At 46.6% G+C, this 26,267-nt stretch overlaps 1 long non-coding RNA gene across 1 annotated transcript in view; it reads left to right on the top strand.

Moving 5' to 3' along the window:
* Window positions 1-26,267, top strand: part of LOC310755755 — a 63,052-nt gene that overhangs the window by 16,363 nt on the left and 20,422 nt on the right. The window contains exon 2 of the long non-coding RNA XR_014544513.1: window positions 9,663-9,778. This is a non-coding gene — a long non-coding RNA (uncharacterized lncRNA). The remainder of the gene's footprint in view (window positions 1-9,662; window positions 9,779-26,267) is intronic.

Genomic DNA, 26,267 nt, shown 5'->3' with positions numbered 1-26,267 from the left:
TATCCAGCAGAGGGCGTGCTTAGACTCTTGAAATACCGGGAGAGCCAAATATGGGGTGGAGGGGGGCCCCTTGTTCCTTAGACAACCGATCCCCCATCCCACTCTCATGGAAAAAGGTCATTTGAAGCACCCTCGCACAGAAATCATTAACCAAAATGCCAAACAGCAGTTGGTGACATCAACTACCCAGTGGCTTTTGGTTACAGGCCCTGCCATGTAGTATCTGTGCGATGTGTACATAGATTTTGTTTTGGCCACTAGTGCCTCTATATCTCCATCTCATTCCTTTATAGCTTGGTTCTGCTACAGCATCCTTTAAGTCTGTGGTTTTGTGCTGACCCACTGTCAATCCTGGACTAATGTGATTGGTGGAAGGATGCAGGGATGAGGATTCCTGGCAGCTGCTGTTGAAACAAAACAGTTCTCCCCTTCTTTCAAAGTGGTGCTTCCTAGGCAGCCGCCTGGAGTCATTTAGTAGAAATGATGGCCTTGATGATGCTTGCTGAGAGTTGGCTGCTCGCAGGCAAAGGTCGCCTTCCATGGCAATTGTACTATAGAGAAGGTCTTCCATGAGGACAGAGAGGTTCATTTTTTCCTACAGATGCTCTTTCAGCTTTGCTCAGGCAGCGAGAAATAGAGCTGCAGAGAACCAGAACAAGGCATGGCTGACTGAAAGAGAAAAGGATATTTGTTTGCTTTATTATTTATTACCGAGGTATTTAACTAACTAGTCCTCAAAAGAGATCAGTGTGCCATGGTTTCCTACTTTGTACTTCCTGTGTATGTCCAGTGGTCTTCCTGTAGCTTCCTGTCATGCTCAAAACTGCTCCTCAAATCCTATCTTCTTACATAAGTACAGAAGAAAAGTGTGACAATTGCTCATCTGCTTTTTGCCTTTGGCTTGAGGAGCCACCTGTTGCCATGCCAATCATTGGTTCCCAGCATCTGTGCACGTTATAAAATAGACATATATGTGATCTGCACATGCAAAGGTATCCATGCATATTCTTGTGAACATCCAAGCAGGAAAATTGTTATGTGTGAAACTGTCCTTTAAGTATAGGTACTAGAATCAGCGGCTGTTTCTTTTGCATTTATAGGAACCCGAATCTTGCAATTTGATGCCATGCGGCAGTTCCTAATGATTCATGGTTATTTGTTTTCAATGTGGCTTTTGAGTCACAACAGTCCCATAGAACCCTGATGAAGCAGACTCCTTCCTCCCAGCATAAAAGATCTTGCAGAAGCAACAAAGAGTCCAAATGCATAAATGCTTCCTGGCCTTTTGGCTATGATCAAGTGTAGTACCTGTTAAGATTTGTAAATGCAAAAGAAAGCAATTTATGCTCCTCTCCCTGAGAAGAAAATGCCCATCCACTGACCTGTGATAAAAAAAATAAGTCAATAAAACTCACTTGGGGATTTTGCTGCTCAGGTTTTAGCATGAATTTTATTTATTTATAATAGTATTTGTACGCCAACCTCTTATGAAATATCAGGACATTTCAAAAAACATAAAAAATAAAAGCAATACAGAACAATCATAGAAATGACTGACTACTCAAGGAAATTTTAAACAACTGCACAGGCTTGTTGGTATAAAATAGCCTTCAAGAGACCCCTACAAGTAAAAAGTGAGGCTGCCCACCACATCTCTGCTGGGAGAGTGTTCCAAAGTATGGGACCAGGGATACTGAATGGCTGGCCTGATTGAGGCCAGTCGGGCCTCAGTTACACAGGGGACAACTGACAGTACTCCTTCAGTTGATCTCAGGGTTCAGTTTGGGATATAAGGCCTCAGGTTTCTTGGACCCAAGTTGTTCCAAACTTTGTATATACACACAATAGCAGCAGCAGAAGTAAACTGCAAAATGATAGATTAGGAAACAGCAGGGAGATAGAATGGCTTTTGTTGTAGCAGTCTACCATCCGAAGAAGTACAGCTGGAACAGAAGAAGAGCCTCCTGGATCAGTTCAGTGGCCCATCTAGTCTAGCACCCAGGGGAAAATCTGCAATATGGGTGCAATACCTGGGTGCAATATGACTCTCTCTTCCTGTACCTGCCCTAGGGAATGCCCCCTATAGAAGGTGATGGTTGAAGCGGAATCTTCTTCATTGCATAGCTAGAGAGCTTTGAAAGGATCCAAGTGCCAGTGGAGAGGGAAGAACCGCTTCTACATCCAGTCAGAGCTAGCCATAAGGTGTCAGCTATTAGAGTTATCAGCTAACATGCAGGGCACGAAAGGGCTATCAGTTCTATGAAATCATACCAACGAAGCGTGATGAGCAAGTGCAACCTTCCCAGCTTTAGGGTGGGTTCTCAACTCCCCTGCCTGTCCATTTGCCATTCAAGGTCTTTCCTGGCTCAGAACAGCTTTTGTAACAACCTCTTAGTTTACAATGCATGGATTTCCTCCATCAGGGTCAAACCAAACCAAGTCATCCCTTGTACTCAATTTATTGCCTTTTGCTCTCTTCCACCCTGCTGGCTGTGCAATCAGTCCACTGCAATTGCGCCTAACCCTTAACAAACAAAAACTCTTCTTCTCCTTCTTCTTCTTCTTCTTCTTCTTCTTCTTCTTCTTCTTCTTCTTCTTCTTCTTCTAAATCCTTGATCTATCTTTTGAGTGAGTCTGCTGTTTCAGAACCAGTGTGCGTGTTTGTTCCAAAGCAACACAGGAGGGATTTTCCTTCTGTCTTCTTTGTTACTGTTTCATATATTTTGCTGGTCCCAGTTGTCTTGTCCCTATTTCTGGCAAATCACTGTTCCTGTTTCGTCCCCCATTTTTGTCTTTTGTCGGGCAGGGACAGCTCTAGCAGAGTAGCAGAGAGCACATGCGTGGCATGCCGTGGGCCTCCGGTTGGCACCTCCAGTTAAAAGGATCCAGCGAGCAGGCTACAGGGATGGCCTCACCTTGAGGCTCCAGAGGGCTGTTTACCTGTCAGACTAGACAGTACAGAGCCAGGTGGACAAGAGACAGACTTCCTATAAGAGAGCTTCATGTGTTCCTTGTTAATGTTCCGTAAGCTTGAGCTGCTAGGGTTGCCATGCCTCAGGATTCAGCTCTTGAAGGTGGGCATGGTTGGTGAATTGAGTACTCTTGAGTACCTGGATGTTAATTATAGGCAACACCAGCGTGGCAATGCTCTCCCCCTGCCCAAACTGCTGCAGTTCTGCACCCCTGTGTTGATTTGAAGGAAGCAATTCCCCCCCCCCCATATACAATAATAAACCCAAACTTAAAAGCAGATAAATAAACGAGTAAGTTAAGTTAATTTGGATATGCAGAATAGATTGAATTTAAGGAACTGCAGAAAGAGGGGGAAGGAAGTCAAGTTTTAAAATGTCAAAATGATTGTAAAATCAGAGAAATGTATATACAGTGGAACCTCGGCTCCCGAATGCCATGGGAGCTGAACGTTCTAGCTCCTGAACAAACGAAAACCAGAAATAATTGTTCCGGTTTTCGACATTCTTTGGAAGCCGAACGCCCGAATGCCCGGCTGCTGCAGCCAATCAGAAGCCGCACCTTGGTTCCTGAACTGTTTCAGGAATCAAACAGACTCCTGGAACGGATTAAGTTCGGGAACCAAGGTTCCACAGCGGCAACAGGAGGCCCCAATAGCTAAAGTGGTGCTTCAGGTTAAGAACAGTTTCAAGTTAAGAACAGACCTCCAGAACAAATTAAGTTCTTAACCTGAGGTCTAACTGTAATATGCTCAAATCGTCTGGTCCAGTGGGCAACCTGGCTGCTGCATTCTGCACTAGCTGAAGTTTCGTAACATAACGTAGCAGCAGATGCAGCCGAATTGTCAGACATGTGTAGCACTGTGTGCATGGAGAACTGTCTCAGCATCTTCTAGGAACTGGTGGGGGGAGACAGGAAGGAGTGGCAGGTTGCTCCCTGCTGTAGGAATGTGTCCATTGCTCAATCTGTAGCATGCATGTAGCATGTCAGTGCTATATATGTTCCTATCTCGTTGCCTGGGCCCCAGGAATTCTAATGGAAGTCTGATGTTTTCCTAAGTCTGCAGACAGCCTGCGATATCAGCTTGGAGAAATGTGATCAATGCATCAGCTTGAATCCGAGGCTGAGCCCTCTGGCCTTGGGGGTCTGGCTTTCTGTCTGTGGTGCCACCAAATGGGTTCTTCTCAGGTCACTTGTCTCTAAAGAAATGCAGATATCTGCCCTACAGATGCAGCTACATGTTGCTTGATAGGAGGAGATACTGTAGTATCTCTTTCACATTCTCTTTATCTCTTTCTCTCTCTTTCTCTGGCTTCTGGTAAACAGAACTGAGCATGACACGATGCCTGCTTTCTTCCAAGATACATTCCTTCTGGCCAGAGCACACCCTTTTCCTGCAAAACCATATCCTTGTGAAACCATCTCTTCCTGCCTTGAAGCCGAATTCAAAAATGCCAAGCAAACTCCTCCAATAAGAAGCTTTAAGTTAACAAACTAAAATCCCGGGATATTCTACCTAACTCACTCACTATGTGGACATCGCAAAGGAAAAGCGATAGAAGAAACTTCTTACATTGTTTATTTCTCACTATGACTGGAAGATTACTCTCCCCACACCTAGTGCGTTTTTGTCGACCTGCTGTTATTGGTCCAGGATGGCCTGGTTTGGAGGAAGCCTGGTGCTATTTATCCTTACTCAGAAGAAGTTATGTTCCACTGAGTGCAACAGGGTTTGCAGTCAGGCCAATGTGTTGCGGATTTCGGGCTTGGTATTCCAAAAGCCCAATACAGTGGTACCTTGGGTTACGTACTTAATTTGTTCCGGAGGTCTGTTCTTAACCTGAAACTGTTCTTAACCTGAAGCACCACTTTAGCTAATGGGGCCTCCCACTGCCGCTGTGCGATTTCTGTTCTCATCCTGAAGCAAAGTTCTTAACCTGAGGTACTATTTCTGGGTTAGCGGAGTCTGTAACCTGAAGTGTATGTAAACCTGAAGCGTATGTAACCTGAAGCGTATGTAACTCGAGGTGCCACTGTATTATGCATGTCTATTTGGAATTCCCATTGAGTTCATTGGAATTTACTTCCTGGTAAGAACAGCAAGGAGTTCTGCAGCACCTTAAGGTTTAACAAAGCAATCCAAACACCTGGTCAGCAGTGCAGAAAGGGGTCTGGATGACACAGAGGTGTCCCTCTGCCCAGCCCTCCCCAGATCCACTGCAGAAGCCGGTGTTGGGGTGCTGCTGTCAAGGAGCACCCCAAACAGCGGGTAGAAGTTACTGCTGGTGGCATCCTTTGCACTGGTACGCAGCAGCACTGGCATAGCAACCCCCATTGGTGCCTGGGGTGCAAAGATGGGTTAAAGTTGTTGAGCTTTGTTTGGAAGATTGGACCCAGGAGATGGACAGTGGCTCTGGGGCCCTGAAGCTCTTGTGTCACCCACAAGCCCCCATACCACCCACAAGCCCCCATACCACCCACAAGCCCCCATACCACCTGCCTTCCTGTGCTGCCACTGCTCAGCAGAAACTCCCAAAATGAGTCGTTTTGCAGGTGGGGCTCCATAAACACAAGATCCGCAGAATCATGACCTGACTGTATGGCCGGCACATGACTTGGAGTCCCCCCCCCCCCCCGCATAGCACCAAGCCATGGATCAGGCTCAGTTTGTGACGGGGGAGCCAGAATTCTTGGATGAGTCTGAGGAGATACTGTTCGCACCATGAAGGGGTTTGACTGCAGTTTGTCAAACAGGGGGAAAGTGGGTCACCTACAATTGTGTGTCACATGTACTTTTGCCTGAATAAGTAGGCCTTCAAGGCAGCTTGTAGCTGGCAGCGCAGGAAGAGATGCTTTCCTTAGGGAGGGAGGGAGGGAGGAAACACATGTATATCAGGGCTAGGTAGACAGCAGGGAAAGGACAGCCACTGGGCAGGAAGTTGTGCAAGCACTAGGCTAGACGGAAGCCTCACCCCGTGGCCTTTGGGAGAAGCACTGTCCAGCCAGCTTCAGTTCCTGAGACTTCACTCGATTCAACACACTCGCAAAGTGACCACGGGGGCCAGAAACATGCTTTAAAATAAATAAAATTCTCATTATGCCGATACTTCGGTCAAAAACTAATTCTGGCTTGCTGAATAGAATATACACAGCCCTGCTGGAAACCTCCTGCATTTCTGTACCATTGAATTTTAGAAAGAGAGGAGGCTGAATCAAGCAGTTATTCGATGGGACTTCTTACAGAGGCTGGGGAGGGTTGTAGTTTGTTCGGTGCCCTTCTCCCTGCTGCCCCACTCTCACCTGCCATGAAGAAGAAGAAGGGTTTGGATTTGATATTCCGCTTTATCACTACCCTAAGGAGTCTCAAAGCGGCTAACATTCTCCTTTCCCTTCCTCCCCCACAACAAACACTCTGTGAGGTGAGTGAGGCTGAGAGACTTCAGAGAAGTGTGACTAGCCCAAGGTCACCCAGCAGCTGCATGTGGAGGAGTGGGGATGCGAACCTGGTTCCCCAGATTACAAGACTACCACTCTTAACCACTACACCACAGTGGTGGTTACAGACCTAGGTGATTATTTAACAGGAGCACCTATATCTCGGGGTCAGCTTTCAAGTTCTATATGCTGAATGGCTATGTTTATAAACAATGTTCAATGTACGCATGTCAAATGCGCAAAACCCCACGCTTAAGGATGTAGAAGGATGACTGTCTTAAGCTTCCAGATGCGGGCTTCATATCACACAGCAGGGATGGCGAATCACCAAATTTAAGAAGACCCTGCTGGATCAGATCAGTGGCATATCTAGTCCAGCATCCTGTTCACCAGATGCCTGTGAGAAAATCCAAGAGCAGGACCCAACCACAGCAACATTCTCCCCTCCTGTAGTTCCAGGAACTGGTATTCAGACTTATTACTGCCTGCAGGTAGAACAAAGCCCTCATGGTTAGTAGCCATTGAATGTGGCTCAGCAGGGGTTACAATTTGCCCCTCTAGACCAGGCACCCCCAAACTCAGCCCTCCAGATGTTTTGGAACTACAAGTCCCATCATCCCTGACCACTGGTCCTGTAAGCTAGGGATGATGGGAGTTGTAGTCCCAAAACATCTGGAGGGCTGAGTTTGGGGGTGCCTGCTCTAGACCATTTTTCTCCAAACCACACCCAGATGCAACATTAGGTGGGAGTCAGGCAAAGGAGTGGCCTTCATTTGATGTGCACAGAATTGGTTTCCATTGAAGGGTCATTCAGGTATCACAAATGGGCCATCAGCAACAGGATAAATCCAGATTTAATAGAAGGGGGATGGCATAAGGGGTTGGCAGCTTGATGCCCACAATATCATGTGAACAGTGTAAAAAAAAGAGAAATAAATCACATATGTTAGGAGCAACTATTACACAATAAAACCCCATCTGGAAGCACGCCTCGCAACCATTACTATGTGTTATAAATGGCAACCCCAACCATTGGTTCTGAACATATGTTGCTTTTTGCTGTTGACTATGCCCCAGAGCAGAACTTTCCACTTTACTGTGAATCTCCTACCCCTCTCAGATCTGACATGGTGCCCTTGGGTGTGCCATCTGGCTCCTCCATCCCTGCTGACTAGTTGGAGATGGACAAGCAGAAGGAACTGGGCCTCGGAAGAACCCTCTCCAACCGTGGGACAAGGAGGCGACCTGACCCCACCACCACCTTCTGGTTCATTGTCCAGTGGGGTCAGGTCACTATTTCCCCCCCCCATGGGCATTGACCTCAGATCAGATTGGAACCTTTGACCTCAGAGAGTCATCTTTCCACCCATTGACAGATTTGCCTCAAGAACCGACTTCCGCTCTCTTTCCCCCTTGGCTTTCTGCTCTAACACTGGTTTTACCTGTCTAAAAAAAGAGAGCAGGTCTCATTCAATTGTTCCTTGGGCTTCCCAGATGACAGGTGCTTCCCATACATCATCTGAGGGGGTCTCAGGCAACTGGCGAAACACATAGTTCCAGAGACAATTTATAGGGTAGGAGGGTTGTGCTGATTTGTGCCTGATTCTCCCCCTTCACTTCTTCAATCTCCCCTCCTCCCTCCATTTTGCTCCTGAGACACACCTGAGCAAGAGGCAACCTGCATTTGACACAGACACAAAAGGTGGTAGAAAGAATAGGAGGAGCAGGAGGGCAGGCTGCCTCCCTGACCATCTTTATTAGCAGCCAGACCGTGACAGTTTCTTGCCTAGTCTTGCCGGGTCTGCTACCTGTGGAGGCGCCCAGATTTCTCTGATAACAGAGGACTGTCTCTCCCAGATGTCTCTCCATCTCTCTAATACCATGTCACGAGCATGGAACTTGCACTTGATTTATAAGCCCTTCAATTAAAGGTTGGACAACTGTTTAGGAAGCAGCAAGGAGAGGTTTTTCTTTTCTTTTTTGGTCCTGGATCCTATGATAGCCTGTGCTAACAGCTTGCAGCGAGGACATGCTAGATTTGACAGAGAGAGGTAGCGGTCAACAACCTCAGATATGCAGATGACACCACCTTGATGGCAGAAAGTGAGGAGGAATTAAATAACCTTTTATTGAGGGTGAAAGAGGAGAGTGCAAAATTAAAAGATGCCTGCTTTATGGGAGAGACCTAGACGGCATCTTGAAAAGCATCACCTTGCCAACAAAGGTCCGTATAGTTAAAGCTATGGTTTTCCCAGTAGTGATGTATAGAAGTGAGAGCTGGACCATATAGAAAGCTGATCGCTGAAGAATTGATGCTTTTGAATTATGGTGCTGGAGGAGACTCTTGAGAGTCCCATGGACTGCAAGAAGATCAAACCTATCCATTCTTAAGGAAATCAGCCCTGAGTGCTCACTGGAAGGACAGATCGTGAAGCTGAGGCTCCAATACTTTGGCCACCTCATGAGAAGAGAAGACTCCCTGGAAAAGACCCTGATGTTGGGAAAGATGGAGGGCACAAGGAGAAGGGGACGACAGAGGACGAGATGGTTGGACAGTGTTGTCGAAGCTACCAGCATGAGTTTGATCAAACTGCGGGAGGCAGTGGAAGACAGGAGTGCCTGGCGTGCTCTGGTCCATGGGGTCACGAAGAGTTGGACACGACTAAACGACTAAACAACAACAGCTTGCAGGGAGGAAATGCTAGATTTGACAGAGAGAGGTAACTTTTTGGGGGGGTTTTAAGGCTCTGAAGGCTGCTGTCTGGAGCTTCTTGCAAATTTCAGTCACGTCCACACTGTATACATTTAAAGCACGTGACTTCTCCCAAAGAAACCTGGGAACTATAGTTTGTTAAGAGTGCTGGGTACTCCAGTTCTTTCCCGAGACTAGCAATTTTCTACCTAGCAGAATCTAGGGGGTTGACTAGGTTGGCTCCCTCCAAGGGTGCAGACCCAGGGGGGCCCCAAAACTGTGCCTCTCCCTGTTGGGCTAGGAGCCCATCCACCTATCTGCGGCCCACGGCCCAAGACTGGCAAAGGGGCTGGAGGTATCCCAGCCCTGATTTAGAAAATCAATTCATTCAGCCACTTTTGGAGCTACCACTATGAGATCATCTAATCCTCCTCTGCCCTGCCCCCTGCCCCCCCCAATAAGGTTTTTGTGTAGATTTAAATCCTTTACCTTCTACAGCCTGATGGCCAATGACATCAAAATGAAGTAATGACAGAGGGCTTCTTTCCCCCCCTTTTGTTTCGAGGAAGGAATGCATAATACTCAAGAGCTTAAGAATCCTCCAGGGCGATGCTCAAGGGACACCTTAACAGAGATATCTCAAGTAAACATCCTCTTGTTTGAGGAATGAGAAGCTGCAAAGTGAGTTTTATCAGAACCCCACCATTCAAATTCTGGCCACAATAAAAATTGCATTTTTATTTGGTCAGGCGTTTTACGGACAAGAGGAAGACTGGAGTCATTCTTCCTTATCTGCTGAAGATGTTTAGTTAGTAGATGTTGTTTGTATTGTCTACAACTGAAGCAGGAGCACCCTAAATAGTGGAGATGGAGGCTCCTCTGGGGCCTGCTGATGAGACATGTTGACTTCTGTGACCCCTGAGTTGCATTTACCATTGCTGGTGTTGCTGGATTGTGATTTAACTGCAGTACTTTGAACTTCATATAGCCCAGTGACTTTAAAAAGTTTGCCTCCTGCTTACTTGATAGCATTTTCTATGCATACCTCTGAAATGTCCTTCATTGTGTCAGATGTGTCAGGGCAAAAGCTCACCTGTTTTTCAGATACTCCAGACTATTAAGAGGTGTGAGAAGCCTTTTCAAAGAAGAAAGGAAGCTTTAAAACACAAAAAAAGAAGAATGCAGGATGGATGTTCCTCACAATGGGTCACATTTCAATTTAAAATACATTCACCACAGGAAGCTAAACATATGTAAAAGGGAATTAAATCATGGAATGGCATTTGCCCATTTCATTCCCATTAGCATCTTTAAAAGGTTGGATGTTGTGTGTCTGCTGTACCTGGAAGAGAATAATAATAATAATAATAATAATAATAATAATAATAATAATAATTTATTATTTATACCCCGCCCATCTGGCTGGGCCTCCCCAGCCACTCTGGGCGGCTTCCATAGAAACCAAAAATACAGTAAAATATCACACGTTAAAAACTTCCCTGAACAGGGCTGCCCTAAGATGTCTTCTGAATGTCAGGTAGTTGTTTATCGCTTTGACATCTGTTGGAAGGGCGTTCCACAGGGCGGGCGCCACTACTGAGAAGGCCCTCTGCCTGGTTCCCTGTAGCTTTGCTTCTCGCAATGAGGGAACCGCCAGAAGGCCCTCGGCGCTGGACCTCAGCGTCCGGGCAGAATGATGGGGGTGGAGACGCTCCTTCAGGTATACTGGACCGAGGCCGTTTAGGGCTTTAAAGGTCAGCACCAACACTTTGAATTGTGCTCGGAAGCGTACTGGGAGCCAATGTAGGTCTTTCAAGACCGGTGTTATATGGTCTCGGCGGCCGCCCCCAGTCACCAGTCTAGCTGCCGCATTCTGGATTAGTTGTAGTTTCCGAGTCACCTTCAAAGGTAGCCCCACGTAGAGTGCATTGCAGTAGTCCAAGCGGGAGATAACCAGAGCATGCACCACTCTGGCGAGACAGTCCGCAGGCAGATAGGGTCTCAGCCTACGTACCAGATGGAGCTGGTAAACAGCTGCCCTGGACACAGATTTGACCTGTGCCTCCATGGACAGCTGTGAGTCCAAAATGACTCCCAGGCTGCGCACCTGGTCCTTCAGGGGCACAGTTACCCCATTCAGGACCAGGGAATCCTCCACACCTGCCCGCCTCCTGTCCCCCAAAAACAGTACTTCTGTCTTGTCAGGATTCAACCTCAATCTGTTAGCCGCCATCCATCCTCCAACCGCCTCCAGACACTCACACAGGACCTTCACCGCCTTCACTGGTTCTGATTTAAAAGAGAGGTAGAGCTGGGTATCATCCGCATACTGATGAACACCCAGCCCAAACCTCCTGATGATCTCTCCCAGCGGCTGCATGTAAATGTTGAAAAGCATGGGGGAGAGGACAGAACCCTGAGGCACCCCACAAGTGAGAGCCCAGGGGTCTGAACACTCATCCCCCACCACCACTTTCTGAACACGGCCCAGGAGGAAGGAGCGGAACCACTGTATGACAGTGCCCCCAGCTCCCAGCCCCTCAAGACGGTCCAGAAGGATGTTATGGTCGATGGTATCAAACGCCGCTGAGAGATCCAGCAGAACTAGGAAACAGCTCTCACCTTTGTCCCTAGCCCGCCGGAGATCATCAACCAGTGCGACCAAGGCAGTTTCAGTCCCATGATGAGGCCTGAATCCCGACTGGAAGGGATCCAAAAGGCATAGCTGAGGCTGATCTAGTTATCCTAGATGGTTCTAGCTTTTCCTCAGCTCCTGCAGAAGGAAGGGGGAAGGGGCTTCTGGGAAACAGGTCTAGAGTTTTTCACCTGTACTTTGCACCATGTTCTACCTCTGTGAACTAGGCCCTTGAACCTGTAGCCAGAGTCGAATGTCTGCTCACCTTCATCTGGTCTGGTGCCCTGGACCTGACCTTGTTTGTCTCTGCCTTATTTGTCTCTGGTGGTTTGTTATGGGTGCTGGGAATTGTAGTTCTGTGAGGAGTAAACTGTGGTTCCCAGGAGGGAGAGGAAAATGTGCTTTACGTGAATGGTGTGTATTCAACCCTGTTCTCACTTAACTCTGAACTGGGGTCCATTTCTCTCTACAGCTAATTCTGCAAAGGTTATTCACATATCAGTTCATTTCCCTGACATCTGGTCAGAAAATGTTTTGGATTGCTGTGTGTTTTTGCGTTTTTAAAATAACTTTAAAAAATAAGCCTGGACTCTTTTTTTTATTAAAAAATTAATAATGATAAAATATACACACAACAGGGGGAGATCAAAGGCAGCTGGGGGGGGGGAATCCAAAACAGAAAAAAACCCCAGCTGCTTGAATTTGTTCTTTTATCCCCAATGCATTTTGATATATAATCTTTTTCTAAGGGTGGAGGAATTCTTATTCTCTCTTCTCCAAAAAAGAGGGGGCAGAATTCTTTATCCCTTCTTTTCCAAAGAGTCATCAGAAATAGATGCCTGGGAGTTAGTCGGCTGCAGCTATGAATATTTCTGAGCTGTTTCTTACCTTGTTTCAGGAATAAATTACAACTAATTGGGGGGAAGGGTTCCCTTGAAAAATAATATAGCAAAACACACCGAGAGCAAAAGAGCAATCCCAGCACCTGTTTTCTTTCTGTGTTGATCGTTTCAGCTCACACACCTCTTATGCCGTGTGCAATCGCTTTGCAAATTCAGCAGCTAAATTCTACCAAAACCTGAACATTTTAAATGGATAGAGTGATAAATGCAGTACAAACTTACAACAAACCAAAGCCACAAAACCAAACCATAGCTGGGGTTAAAAAGGAATCCTTCAGAATTACAGCCGGGTCAGTTTGGAGAAAGACCATCATTTCTAAGGGCATCCATTCGATATACAACATTATTTGTTTGAATCATAGGATTGTAGAGCTGGGAGGGCACCACGAGGGTCATCTAGTCCAACCCCCTGCAATCCAGGAATATGCGACTGATCAAACTTGCAGCCTTGGCATTATAAGCACCAAGCTCTAGCCAGCTGAGCTATCCAGGCTGACAATAACAAACAGGTGTTTGTTTGTTTTGTTTCAGGGACACAGGATCATGAATCAAGCATTCTGCTCAGACTTTCCTTACAGTCCGATGATTAGCTGACATGAAGTCATTTCTTTTAGGAATTTGCACTTTGTGGTGGTTTCCCCTCTGCTACTCTTCGACTGAACTCTCCTGGTGGAGGCAATAGCTATTTAATATGCTGCCGTGACCAAAGTCAGTACCAAGCTATAGCAGTCTAGTGAGTAGTGTGTGCTAAGTTCAGATGTGCCAGTGATCCAGAGATGTGGCTGCTGTCAGTTTAGAGCCAGGGGTGGCTAACCTGTGGCTCCTTCATATGTTGCAGGACCCCAGTCCCCTTCGCCCCAGACCATTGGAGCCACTGCAGGGCCGGATTTAGGATTGATAAGGCCCTAAGCTACTGAAGGTAATGGAGCCCTTTATATGTCCAGCTGTCCTTTGTCAACAACAAATTGTTGCTGTTTTTTGTGTTGAATATATGCTATATGGTAATTTATGGACCCTAATAGGTATCTAAAATGGGACGAGGGTGGCGCTGTGGGTTAAACCACAAAGCCTAGGGCTTGCCGATCTGAAGGTCGGCGGTTCGAATCCCCGCGACGGGGTGAGCTCCCATTGCTTGGTCCCTGCTCCTGCCAACCTAGCAGTTCGAAAGCACGTCAAAGTGCAAGTAGATAAATAGGTACCGCTCCGGCGGGAAGGTAAACGGCGTTTCTGTGTGCTGCTCTGGTTCGCGAGAAGCGGCTTAGTCATGCTGGCCACATGACCCGGAGGCTGTACGCTGGCTCCCTCAGCCAGTAAAGCGAGATGAGTGCCGCAACCCCAGAGTCGGCCACGACTGGACATAATGGTCAGGGGTCCCTTTACCTTTATCTTTCATAGGTATCTAAAGCCGTTTGCACATGTTGCCACGCAACCATTCCATGCTAAATGTAGGCATCCTGTATATAGAAATGAGCAAACCAGTGATAGTTTAGGGAGCAGGCTAGAGGGCCTTACATCTTAGGAGCCTATACAACACAAAACAATGTTGCTGTATGCAGGTTTTACTTTATTTCCGCAGGGCCTGCAAGACAGAGTTTTGGTTTGGACTCAGTCTGACCCTTATGTTTCCTGCCCCTTATGGTTTTGGCTACTTTTAAAATGAGGCTGCATTTTAAATTGTATTTTAACCTGTATTTTAAATTGATATCCCCCCCTATTATGTTTTTATTGTAATTTTACTGGTGTTAGCTGCCCTGAGCCCAGCTCTGGCCAGGGAGGGCGGGGTATAAATAAAAATTATTTATTATTATCATTATTATTTGTTTTTTATCTTATATTTTGGAAATGTACACCCAGTTTTTTCCCCTTTACATTTTTTTTTGGGGGGGGGGGAGAGAGCTATAGCTTGTTTAGCTATTTGTAAATCCGGCACTGCACCACAGCTTGCCCGGGCTGGTGAAAGTTAAGAGTATGAACACAGCTAGAATGCCACAGGTTCCCCCATCCCTGATTCAGAGCCTTCTTTATGGAGCTGTCTGGGATAGTTCACGTGGCAGAGACTCTTAATCTTAGGCTCATGGGTTCAAATCCCACATTCTGCTGCCTGAGGTGGCTGCTTCATCCCGCCTCATGGGTGGGTCAGACCTGCATACAAAGCAGATGGTCTACCCTTGAGCTGTGATCTTTCCAAGGAGAGCATCGGTCGGACGTGGATTTAAAGGACAGTTCCAAGCCTTTAGGGACGCGGGTGGTGCTGTGGGTTCAACCACAGAGTCTAGGACTTGCCGATCAGAAGGTAAACGGCGGTTCAAATCCCCGCGATGGAGTGAGCTCCCGTTGCTCGGTCCCTGCTCCTACCAACCTAGTAGTTCAAACGCACGTCAAAGTGCAAGTAGATAAATAGGTACCGCTCCGGCAGGAAGGTAAACGGCGTTTCCATGCGCTGCTCTGGTTCGCCAGAAGAGGCTTAGTCCTGCTGGCCACATGACCCAGAAGCTGTACGCCGGCTCCCTCGACCAATAAAGCGAGATGAGCGCCGCAACTCCAGAGTCGGTCACGACTGGACCTAATGGTCAGGGGTCCCTTTACCTTTACCTTCCAAGCCTTTAATGCCCACCCCCTTGCCCCACAGCACAGGGGCCCAGGGCTGGCGTCCAAATAGTGGACATTTTCCCAAGGATGCTATGTGTTGACACTGGATCTGCCACAACCCCACTTATACCTATGTTATAGAAAAAGTTCATACTGCTTTTCCCTTTTCTCTCTCCATGATAGTTTGTAAGGCAAACTTGATAAATATTCCTCACCCTTCTTCTCTCATTTCTTTTTCAGTAATGTGGGGAAGGGGAGCCAAAATCCAGCTCCGCTTAGGAAAGAAGCAACTGTTCCAGTCCTGCTTGAAATTCCAGATTCTTTTTCGTTGGCTTCCGAGAGCTAAAGTGAATAAATATGCCCCTAAGTGATGCTAGGAGGTTGTAATTATTTTAATTAGAAAAGGTGGCCTCGGAGAGTCCCTGGGTCTCAGTCTATTTTATGAAAATGCGGGGGGGGGGGAGGGAGAGAAAGGATAGGAAAGGGGGGGGGAGAGAACCACCAGGAGGTCTAGCACTTAATAAATGTGAACTGATTACAAATCTTCCTCCCGACAACTGTGCTTTTGTCTTAAACTGGCTTAATAGGGTTTTTGTGCATGGGCCCACGTGCGTTGTTTTTGTTTTTTTAAAAAGGCGATATAAAGGGGTATGACAGCTTAGGAAACAGAGGTGGATTTGGAATTTTAATTTGTAACACTGTTCCTGGGGAAAACAACTTGATTTGTGTTTGGCCTGGTGGAGCCCAATTGCAGGAGTTTGGGATTCATGTCCTGACCGGCCCTTGCAGCCAACAATTGATTTCATTCCCACGGCTGATATTTTTCACTCTAGGCATTCATCTTGTTGGCAGGTGGATGTCCAATAGCGAGTGAGCCCTCCCTCCCCTAAACTCAAATTTTAGAGGGTTTTTTTCCTTCTCCCCCAGACTCTCCTTGAGAAGCTCTGCTGAGGTCAGCAGTAGCGGAGGATTTCGGAGGGTTTAAGAATTCCTGGTGGAGGTGCCTCTGCATGTGTGAGCTGTTTTTTGATGGGGAAGGGCTAGGGAGGGGGAACAACAACAACAGACTTGCCAAGTGTCCTTGTTTTCCAGGAACAGTCCTGGATTTGCAGAAGCTGTCCCGGTTTCTGATTTGATCCAGGAATGCCTTACTTTTCCTTAAAAGGTCCCTATTTTCACCAGAGAAAGGTTGGAGGGAATGGAGTTATGTGACCCCCCAGCCGAAGAGAAAAGTAACCATACAACCTTTAGAAGACATTGAAGGCAGTCCTGTACAGGGAGGGTTTTTCTAAATGTTAAATGTTTTATTATGTTTATATAAAATATATATTTTATTATATTAATTTATTATATAATTCATTACTATTATATAATTATATAATTTATTATATAATTTATTATTATATTAATTTATTAATATATAATATATATTTTATTATGTTTATATAGGGACGCGGGTGGCGCTGTGGGTTAAACCACAGAGCCTAGGACTTGCCGATCAAAAGGTCAGCGGTTTGAATCCCCGCGACGAGGTGAGCTCCCGTTGCTCGGTCCCTGCTCCTGCCAACCTAGCAGTTCAAAAGCATGCCAAAGTGCAAGTAGATAAATAGGTAACGCTCCGGTGGAAAGGTAAACGGCGTTTCAGTGCGCTGCTCTGGTTCGCCAGAAGCGGCTTAGTCCTGCTGGCCACATGACCCGGAAGCTGTACGCCGGCTCCCTCGGCCAATAAAGAGAGATGAGCACCGCAACCCCAGAGTCGGCCACGACTGGACCTAATGGTCAGGGGTCCCTTTACCTTTACCTTTACCTTTATGTTTATATATGTCAGAAGCCGCCCAGAGTGGTTGCAGCAACTCAGTCAGATGGGCAGGGTATAAATAATGAAATTATTATTATTATTATTATTATTATTATTATTATTGAAAAGGGTGTTCCTATTTTCATCAGAAAAATGTTGGGGGGTATGCAACAACACACTTCCTTAGGACAGCATTGTGTGTGAATCCTACCAAGTTGGTAAGAAGCTGTTGGAAGAAAAAGCAAGACAGGAAGTTATCAGCCTACTAAGACATTCCAAGCAGAGACAAAAAAATATTAGACTGGCTTTCCCTCAGCACTGTTAGAATGTGCCTGTTTGCTGCCAAACAAGGGCCGTTTTTCTTGTGGTCATTCCAAGGGACTTCATTTCCCATTCTGTCCCCACTACAGCTAAGATATTCAGAAGCCTTTATGGTGTCGCATGGAATTTCCAGTCCAGATTTTTTATGAGGACACTGTCGTAAGCGATGTTTAAATGGGTTTTCGAAAAAGCCTCCTGGCTAGCTTGAGGAAGGACAATAAAAATAGCCCTGCTTGATCAGCCCACAGTCCCATCTAGTCCAACACTCTGTTCTCAGAGCAGGAACTGAGCTCAGCACCCCTCTCCCCACTCTGTCCTGCTACCCTTCGGGAACTGGTATTCAGCAGTTCAGTTCTTCCAGAGATGCAGTTTTTCCTATTTGCCATCCTCACTCGTGGCAAATGGATAAACTTGCCCTCCTCCGTGAATTCGCCTGATCCTCTTTTAAAGCCTTCTTCTTTTTATTAATGCATTTTATTTTAAGTATTGTTAGGGGCAAAAGCCCTCCTAAAATGGCTTAATACAGTGGTACCTCGGGTTAAGTACTTAATTCATTCTGGAGGTCTGTTCTTAACCTGAAACTGTTTTTAACCTGAAGCACCACTTTAGCTAATGGGGCCTCCTGCTGCTGCTGTGCCGCCACCCAATTTCTGTTCTTATCCTGAAGCAAAGTTCTTAACCTGAGGTAATATTTATGGGTTAGCGCAGTCTGTAACCCGAAGCGTATATAACCTGAAGCGTATGTAACCCAAGGTACCACTGTATTTCAAATTATAATGCATCTGAGCTAGTGGCCAACACAACACTTTGTGGCGGCAAATTCTATTGCCAGTTCTTTTCCCCGAGTGACTGTGAGTTCTAGGATTATGGGAGAGTATGGATTTTTTTTCCCATTGGCCTTTCCTTCCCTTTCTTTCTACTCTCTTTCGCCCCATTATGGAAGCCTCTGTCGCCTGCTTTTCCCTCAGATCCCTGCTTCTCAGCAGATTGCTTATTCTGCAGCTGTTTTGCATCCAATGTCCTTGCCCCTCAAGCTTCTCAGAATCTCTCCCACTGTTTCGCCTGCACTGCAAATCTGCTCTTGGCTCTAGGACAAATTTCCATCCTCCCACAGAAGCTGAACTGCAAGCATTCGGACAGCTTTTTGCCCTGAGTAGCTGGAATGTTTGGGAGCATTCTGTGTCACCATGTCAGCTCAGCTAATGAGTGTCAGAGACATCATCATTATCATCAGAACAACGTAATATAAACTAATCTAGAGTTTCTAGTGTGCCGTAAGCTTTGTATTAATATTTCAGTACCTTCTACTATTTAGTTTATCATTATTATTTATTAAATTTCTATACCACCCTCTACCTGCAGGTCTCAGGGCGCTTCATGGGATAAAGCCACAATATGATACAGTGGTGCCTTGCAAGACGAAATTAATTCGTTCTGCGAATTTTTTCGTGTAGCGAATTTTTCGTCTTGCGAAGCACGAAATCCCATAGGAATGCATTGAAAATCAATTAATGCGTTCCTATGGTCAAAAAAAGTCCAAACAAAGCCAAATTTGGTACAACAAGAGTTTATTAAGTGCTCTTTAAAGTCACACATACTGTAAAGAGCATTTCAAAATTCAAACCCAGAATTTTTTTTAAAAAACAGCAGAGTGGCCCAATGGTCACAGAAAATCATAAAAATGCAGGGGGAAAAACACAAGCTTCCAGATTCTTGCAAACCCCTCCCCAACTGTTCCCCCAGCCACCCAGCACACAGAAATTCAAATCCAGAAATGTTTTTTAAAAAACAGCAGAGTGCCCCAATGGTCACAAAAAATCATAAAAATGCAGGCTTCCAGATTCTTGCAAACCCCTCCCCAACACCAAGTCCTTGAATTCCAAACACCCCAACCCAAAATCCAAAAACCCCCCCAAAAAGTTTTAAAAGCTTAACTTACCAAATGGCTGCAAAAGAAGTTTTGGAAAAGCTTCAAAAATAACCAAAGTCTTTAAAAACCTCAAAAAAGGCTACTATGTACACTGCGTTCTATGAGTTGCTCCTCGAAGTCAAGTCGCAACTGTATTAACGGTGTTAAGAAAAAGGAAACAAACTTGCAAGACGTTTTCGTCTTGCGAAGCAAGCCCATAGGGAAATTCGTCTTGCGAAGCAGCTCAAAAAACGGAAAACCCTTTCATCTAGCGAGTTTTCCGTCTTGCGAGGCATTCATCTTGCGGGGCACCACTGTAACACAAAATATGACCCAATATGACCCAAAAGACAAGGAGGAAATGATACATTAATCTTATCCTTTTAAAGACTGGATGGGCTTTAGGTTGAAGGGAAACCCTGTGTGTGAAGCCATCCTGTTGCGTAGCAGGCAACAGGACTGGCAACAAGGACCAAAATATACTTTTAAAATCTGGAAAGGTGTGCCCAGATGTTGTCTGGCTGTCAGGACTCTTAAAACCAAGCAGGCTGCATAGCAATGGTCCGACTGTCATGGTGAACTGAGGTAGAGGGCTTCTAAATAAACCTATGTCTGTATGCATAGGTGTCTGCAGCAATGTTTCGCAGGGTTTCCCCAAACTAGGGTCTCCAGCTGTTTTTGGACTACAATTCCCATCATCCCTGAACACTGCTAGTTAGGGATGATGGGAATTGTAGTTCAAACTTTTTTTTGGAAACCCTGTTTCAGGGGTGAGGAATAGTAGAACACCGAAAGGGAGGTGCAAGCTGGTTCTTCAGGAAAAAAAGAAAAGAAAAGAATACATTGCCTGTACATTTCACCTCATATCTCAGGCTCTACAGATCCTAGAATCTTACTCCTTTTTGAAAATGGAATCTGGGGATTATGGTTCAGCTGGATGACCCCTTGCCACCACTCCCTGCAGACACTTATATGGATTTGGCTATGAAACTGGCGCAAGCACTCCACGAGGGCATTTTCACACATTAGCACATCAGCTCTTGAATAGCTTCCATAATAGGCTAACTTATTCAGTGCTCAGTTGCTAAAAAGAGAAGTGCCAGGGAGGCGAGCCTTTCCACAACTCTGAAGCCCTCTTGGGTTCATTCCAGATGGGTCAGAGCAGGCCACACAGGAAAGTCTGTCTTGCATGTTTTCAGATGTGCTCCATTATTGCTTCATATATTCCCAGGGCATTCAGAGAACGTGGGTTGTGTTGTGTGGTTGACCCTGCCGAGCCCCTGCTTCAGGTTGTGCCCCGACGGTAATATCAAGGGACAGGACAAGTTGGGATCGAACCAGATGTGGGAAGCTGTGTTTGAGACGGAGGACATGGGTGCAGACCCAGGCACTCCTTTTTGTGCCACCTGTAAATGTTGCGAAACGGGCCTCAGAAGCTCTCGCTTCCGGGGCTAATTGTGCAACAGGATGAAAGAGTGGTACGCCGTGTTGCTGCTTCTGAGAACCGAAGCACGCTGCGTTTGAGGCCTTGTGCCTGAAGCGCAGCAAAATTGCCGCACCGTCATCCGCCCAGCCTCCCAGCTGCTGTGCTTTGCCTCCAATGCTAATGGCTTTTTAGCCTCTCTCTCTCTCCCTGACTCCCTGCTCACCCCCAGCCCGCCCTGTTGGGCCTGATTAGTAATGAGAAGAGAGCCTGCCATGCTCTCCATCGCAATCACTCAAGCTTCCTTCTGGGAAAGTTCAGCAATTAACTTTGGGTGAAGATGCTTTTGAAGCGCACAAGGCATCTGAGAGCCAAAGGGGAGGAGGAGGAATGGAGTGGTGAACCCAGGGTTAGGGTGGGGTGAGGCACGCCGAACCCAAAGGCATTCCACAAATTGGAACAGGCTGGGGCTCCTGGGAAGGGAAAGGAGGGGGCCGTCCCATATGGCAACAACAGATGTTGCTTCCCTCCTCCGCCCACCCCCCCTTCACCGTTGGATGCAGGGTCAGCCCAGTTGCAGAAGCACGAAGAAAAAGAAGACTACGCTCGCTAAAACCAGAACTCCAAGGGTCAGAGGCATAAGAGAACAGAGGTCTTTCATGCAGCCTTAAGGAACTAGATTAGAAAGGTCTATGGAGTTATATGGTGCTGCGGTGGGCTGGATAATCTGTGGGTCCCACAAAGGCTGGGGTTAACCATCATGCTGAGTAAACCATAGATTGCTCTTGCTGTTATTACTGGTAGAGGCGGGTTATTACTGGTAAAGGTAAAGGGACCCCTGACCATTAGGTCCAGTCGTGGCCGACTCTGGGGTTGCAGCGCTCATCTCGCTTTATTGGCCGAGGGAGCTGGCGTACAGCTTCCGGGTCATGTGGCCAGCATGACTAAGCCGCTTCTGGCGAACCAGAGCAGCGCACGGAAACGCCGTTTACCTTCCCGCCAGAGCGGTACCTATTGATCTACTTGCACTTTGACGTGCTTTTGAACTGCTAGGTTGGCAGGAGCAGGGACCGAGCAATGGGGGCTCACTCCGTCGCGGGGATTCGAACCGCCGACCTTCTGATCAGCAAGCCCTAGGCTCTGTGGTTTAACCCACAGCATCTCTTGTTATTACTGGTAGAGGCAGGCAAATGGCATGACTGTCTCCATTTGGTCATTAGCTTTCTGGGAAACATCTGGCCAGCCACTATTGGTGGAGCCACTGTCCGTCCCTCTAAGAGCCTCCCCCCCCCCCCAAAAAAAACCCTCACTAAGTTTGACTGATCTCCGTAAAAAGCTCAACAACTTTGGGCAATCTCTCGCTCTAGGACTCAATCTGATTCAGCAGAGGCTGCTCCTATTTGTAGGAGGGCAAAACTTGGGAGGCCCCTGCTGTGGTCTCCTTGTGTGGGAATTAGTTGGTCTGGAGAGCACACTTCTCCTTGTTGTATAAAGCTTTCAGAACCCTCCACCGCTCAGAACTAGAGCAACTCTCCAATGCTAAGCCTGGCTGTCAAGTCTAATGCTCACCGCTGGCTGGGTCCATTTGCCTGCTTTACTCTCACTCCTGCTGTAGTAAACAGGATCCCGGGTTTGCCCCAGGCACCAAGACAGAAGAAACTTCTGCAAATGGAAGGCACATCCAAACCTGAAGGAGGGACAATCCCCAGCTGCATATTGCCTTGCTGCCCTGGAGCTCTTAGAGTTGGCAAGTAGAGTCTGGCAGCCCTAGACGCCATCACAAATTAGAGGAGCAGAAACCATTTTTCCAGGTGTGGGAAAATAGCAAAATTTGCCTGCCTGCTGTTACAAAAAGAAAAAGACTGTCTGCACAGCTGATACATGCGGGAATAGGACAGATTGAGGATAGAGTAAAAATGTATGTGTGTGTGTGTTTAAGGGGACTCTATGCTGGTGCTGGTGGAAGAACAAGTGTCATTAATGGCATGGATGGGAGATATGTATTGCTGCCCACAGTATAAGTCAAGGCAGGGCCCTATTCTATTTCAGGCTGCAAACCTATACCCACTTCCCTGGAAGTAAGCCTCACTGGGTTTATTTCTCAGCATATGTGCATGGGATTTTTGCTGCTCATTTCCTTGTGGCTACACAGGAAACTGAAGGAGATGTACTATTCTGCTGAGCTGTTTTTGCATCACCAAGGAATAGGGGTGTTTCTGTGTCTGGCTCACAAGTTAGTGTTCCTTCACAAGTCTTCTCTATCCAGTTTCTGTATCAATCTGCAATGCATGTTGTTGTTGTTAACCCTACAAAAATAGCCCTGTTGCCCCCACAGAAGTCTTTGCGTAGGTTGAACCTGGCCCGATAGACTGACGTTTTCAAAATGTAAACAAGTTTGATACCCTCAAATACATAAGAAGGGAAGGGCCCTCACAGCTCAGCGACAGAACACATGCTTGGCATGAAGAAGGTCCCAATTGCAGCCTGCAGCCCTTCCAGTTAAATGACCAGGAATTTGGTGATGAGAAAGACCTCTGCTGGAGACCCTGAAGAGCTCTTGTTAGTCGGTGTAGGCTGTAATGCTGTACTAAAGGTAAAGGTATAGGGACCCCTGACAGATAAGTCCAGTTACAGACAACTCTGGGGTTGCGGCGCTCATCTTGCTTTACAGGCCAAAGGAGCCGGCGTTTGCCCACAGACAGTTTTTCCGGGTCATGTGGCCAGCATGACTAAGCCACTTCTGGCAAAACCAGAGCAGCACACTGAAACGCCGTTTACCTTCCCGCCAGAGTGGTACCTATTTATCTACTTGCACTTTGACGTGCTTTCAAACTGCTAGGTTGGCAGGAGCAGGGACTGAGCAATGGGAGCTCACCCCGTCGCGGGGATTCGAACCGCCGACCTTCTGATCGGCAAGCCCTAGGCTCAGTGGTTTAGACCACAGCGCCACCTGCGTCCAGTGCTGGACTAGATGAGCCCAAATTCCTGGTCTGAACTCATCATCTTCCTAGGTTTGCAAGATCCATTTCCCAGCAGGACCCATTATAATTGTGCCAAACCAATAGCTTCTGTATCAGACACATCAGCCCACGTCAGTTACAGGGAGTGGGGGAAAAACAGACACCGTGATTATTAAATAGGTGCTCCGGGAAGGAATGTGCTGTGGCAGTTGAAACTTCAGAATCAAGCCAGGAGTTTCCTTGTTACTGAGCCGACGCGGAGCCAATTTTGTGATGTGGGAAAGCATCTCATGACTGAACGTTGTTGTTGTTTTCCTCCTCCTCCCCCTCCCTAAAGCTTATCTCCTGTACCAGCCTATGTGAGGAGAGAGGGGTGGGGAAGATGCAGGCGAAGAACACAGCACATTGTAGGCCAGCTGAGGACATATTAGCAATCAGTGTGTGAGGCTGTGCATGTAAGAAGCAGAGCAGTTAAGTAACGGAGCAGGCTGCTGTACTCTTGCAGCAAGCCGCATGGTGTCTTCGCAGGTACGTATTTTGTTGTACTTCATGAAATGGAGTACTAACAAGAATTCTTTCAAAGCGTTAATTCTATCACACAATAACAAGCTATCACTCAGCTTTGGAACACATTTTTAAAAGAAAAGCCCGGCTAGCTTTTCAGACACCTTTTAATTGAATAACTTTCTAAAGAAATGCCTGAAGTAACTGATATTATAGTTGAAGTCTTGTTTATTCTGTTATATTTTACTCCCAGGAAGATACATTTATCCTAAACGAGGCAGACATTTTTAAATATGATCCTTTTGAGATCCCAAGATGAAATTTTGCAGGTAATTCTTAGAAATATTAAAGAATCAATACAACTTTTCTGGAAATTTTTAATCAGATTAATTTTTTTAAATCACTTAAAAAAAAAATTTGAAATTTTGTAACTTACGTTTAAACTTTAGAGTAAGTCCATCGTGTGACATATTATATTAAAGACCCTGAAGTTCTGAAGAGATTGGTGTTTTTAGTTTTCATATGAGTCCACAATGTGATGCAGCAGCAAGCAAGCAAGCAAGCAAGCAAACAAACAAACAAACAAACAAAAGCTAATGTTATTCTAGGCTGCATCAACAGCAATATAGTTTCCTGATCAAGGGGAGTAATAGTACTGCTCTATTCTGCCTTGGTCAGACCACACCTGGAGTTCTGGGCGTCACAATTTAAGAAAGTTATTGACAAGCTGGAACATGTGCAGAGGAAGGTGACCTAGATGATAATGGGTCTGGAACCAAGCATTAAGAGGAACACTTGAGGGAGTTGAGTATGTTTAGCCTGAAGAAGAGACAACTGAGAGGTCATGTGGAAGATGGAACAAGTTTGTGTTTTTTTGTTTTTTGTTTTGCTGCTCCAGAGGGTAGGCTCTGAACTACAGGGTTCAAACAGCAAGAAAGGAAAGTCTGACTAAACATTAGGAATAACTTTATGATAGTAAGAGCTGTTTTACAGTGGAACGGACTGCCTTAGGAGGTGGTTGATAGACTCTCCTTCACTGGAGGTTTTTTTAACAGCTGGTACGGTCATCTCTCTTAATACAGACGCGGGTGGTGCTGTGGTCTAAACCACTGAGCCTCTTGGTCTTGCCGATCAGAAGGTCGGTGGTTCGAATCCTCACGACGGGGTGAGCTCCCATTGCTCAGTCCCTGCTCCTGCCAACCTAGCAATTCAAAAGCAGCCCAAAAGTGCAAGCAGATAAATAGGTACTGCTCCGGTGGGAAGGTAAACGGCATTTCCGTGCGCTGCTCTGGTTTCGCCAGAAGCAGCTTAGTCATGCTGGCCATATGACCCGGAAAAACTGTCTGCGGAAAAACGCCAGCTCACTCGGCCTGTGAAGCGAGATGAGCGCCGCAACCCCAGAGTCGTCCGCAACTGGACTTAACTGTCAGGGGTCCTTTATCTCTCAGGGATCCTAGGCAACTAGGATGATGAAAGGTCTAGAAACCAAGCCTTATGAGGAATGGTTGAAGGAGCTGGGTATGTTTGGCCTGGAAAAGGGGAGACTGAGAGGAGCTATGATAGCCATCTTCAGATATCTAAAGGGCTGTCACATGGTGGGTGGAGCAAGCTTGTTGTCTCCTGCTCTGGAGGGTAGGACTCAAACCAGTGGATTCAAGTTAGAAGAAAGGAGATTCCGACTACAGGAAGAACTTTCTGACAGTAAGAGCTGTTCAGCTGTGCAACGGTCTCCCCCAGGGGGTTGTGGACTTTCCTTCCTTGGAGGTTTTTAAGCAGAGGTTGGATGGCCATCTGTCATGGATGCTTTAGCGGAGATTCCTGCATTGCACTAGACTAGACAACCCTCGTTGTAGAGTGGCTTCCGACTCTACAACTCTCTGATTCTACTGCTTCCAGATTCCTTGGAGGAAGCCATGTCTGTTTAAAGCGGCATCATAGATATATGGAGTAAATATGGCCTTGGCTAGACGCACCTATGTCCCTGACACAATCACATGGGCCCTCTTAGCAGAATGGGCAAAAGATGTTGTGTGGGTCCCTGTGGTGTGGCCCTTTGGTTCTCTGGGGCCCTGGCACACCCCATTCCCAGAGGGCCACATGCAACACAATCATGGCCTTTCCTCCACTTG

The sequence above is a fragment of the Podarcis filfolensis genome (genome assembly GCF_964270895.1).
Source record: "Podarcis filfolensis genome assembly, chromosome: 2".
NCBI lineage: Eukaryota > Metazoa > Chordata > Lepidosauria > Squamata > Lacertidae > Podarcis > Podarcis filfolensis.
Note: the sequence above shows the minus strand (reverse complement) of the source record. Positions and strands in the feature narration are given on the sequence as shown.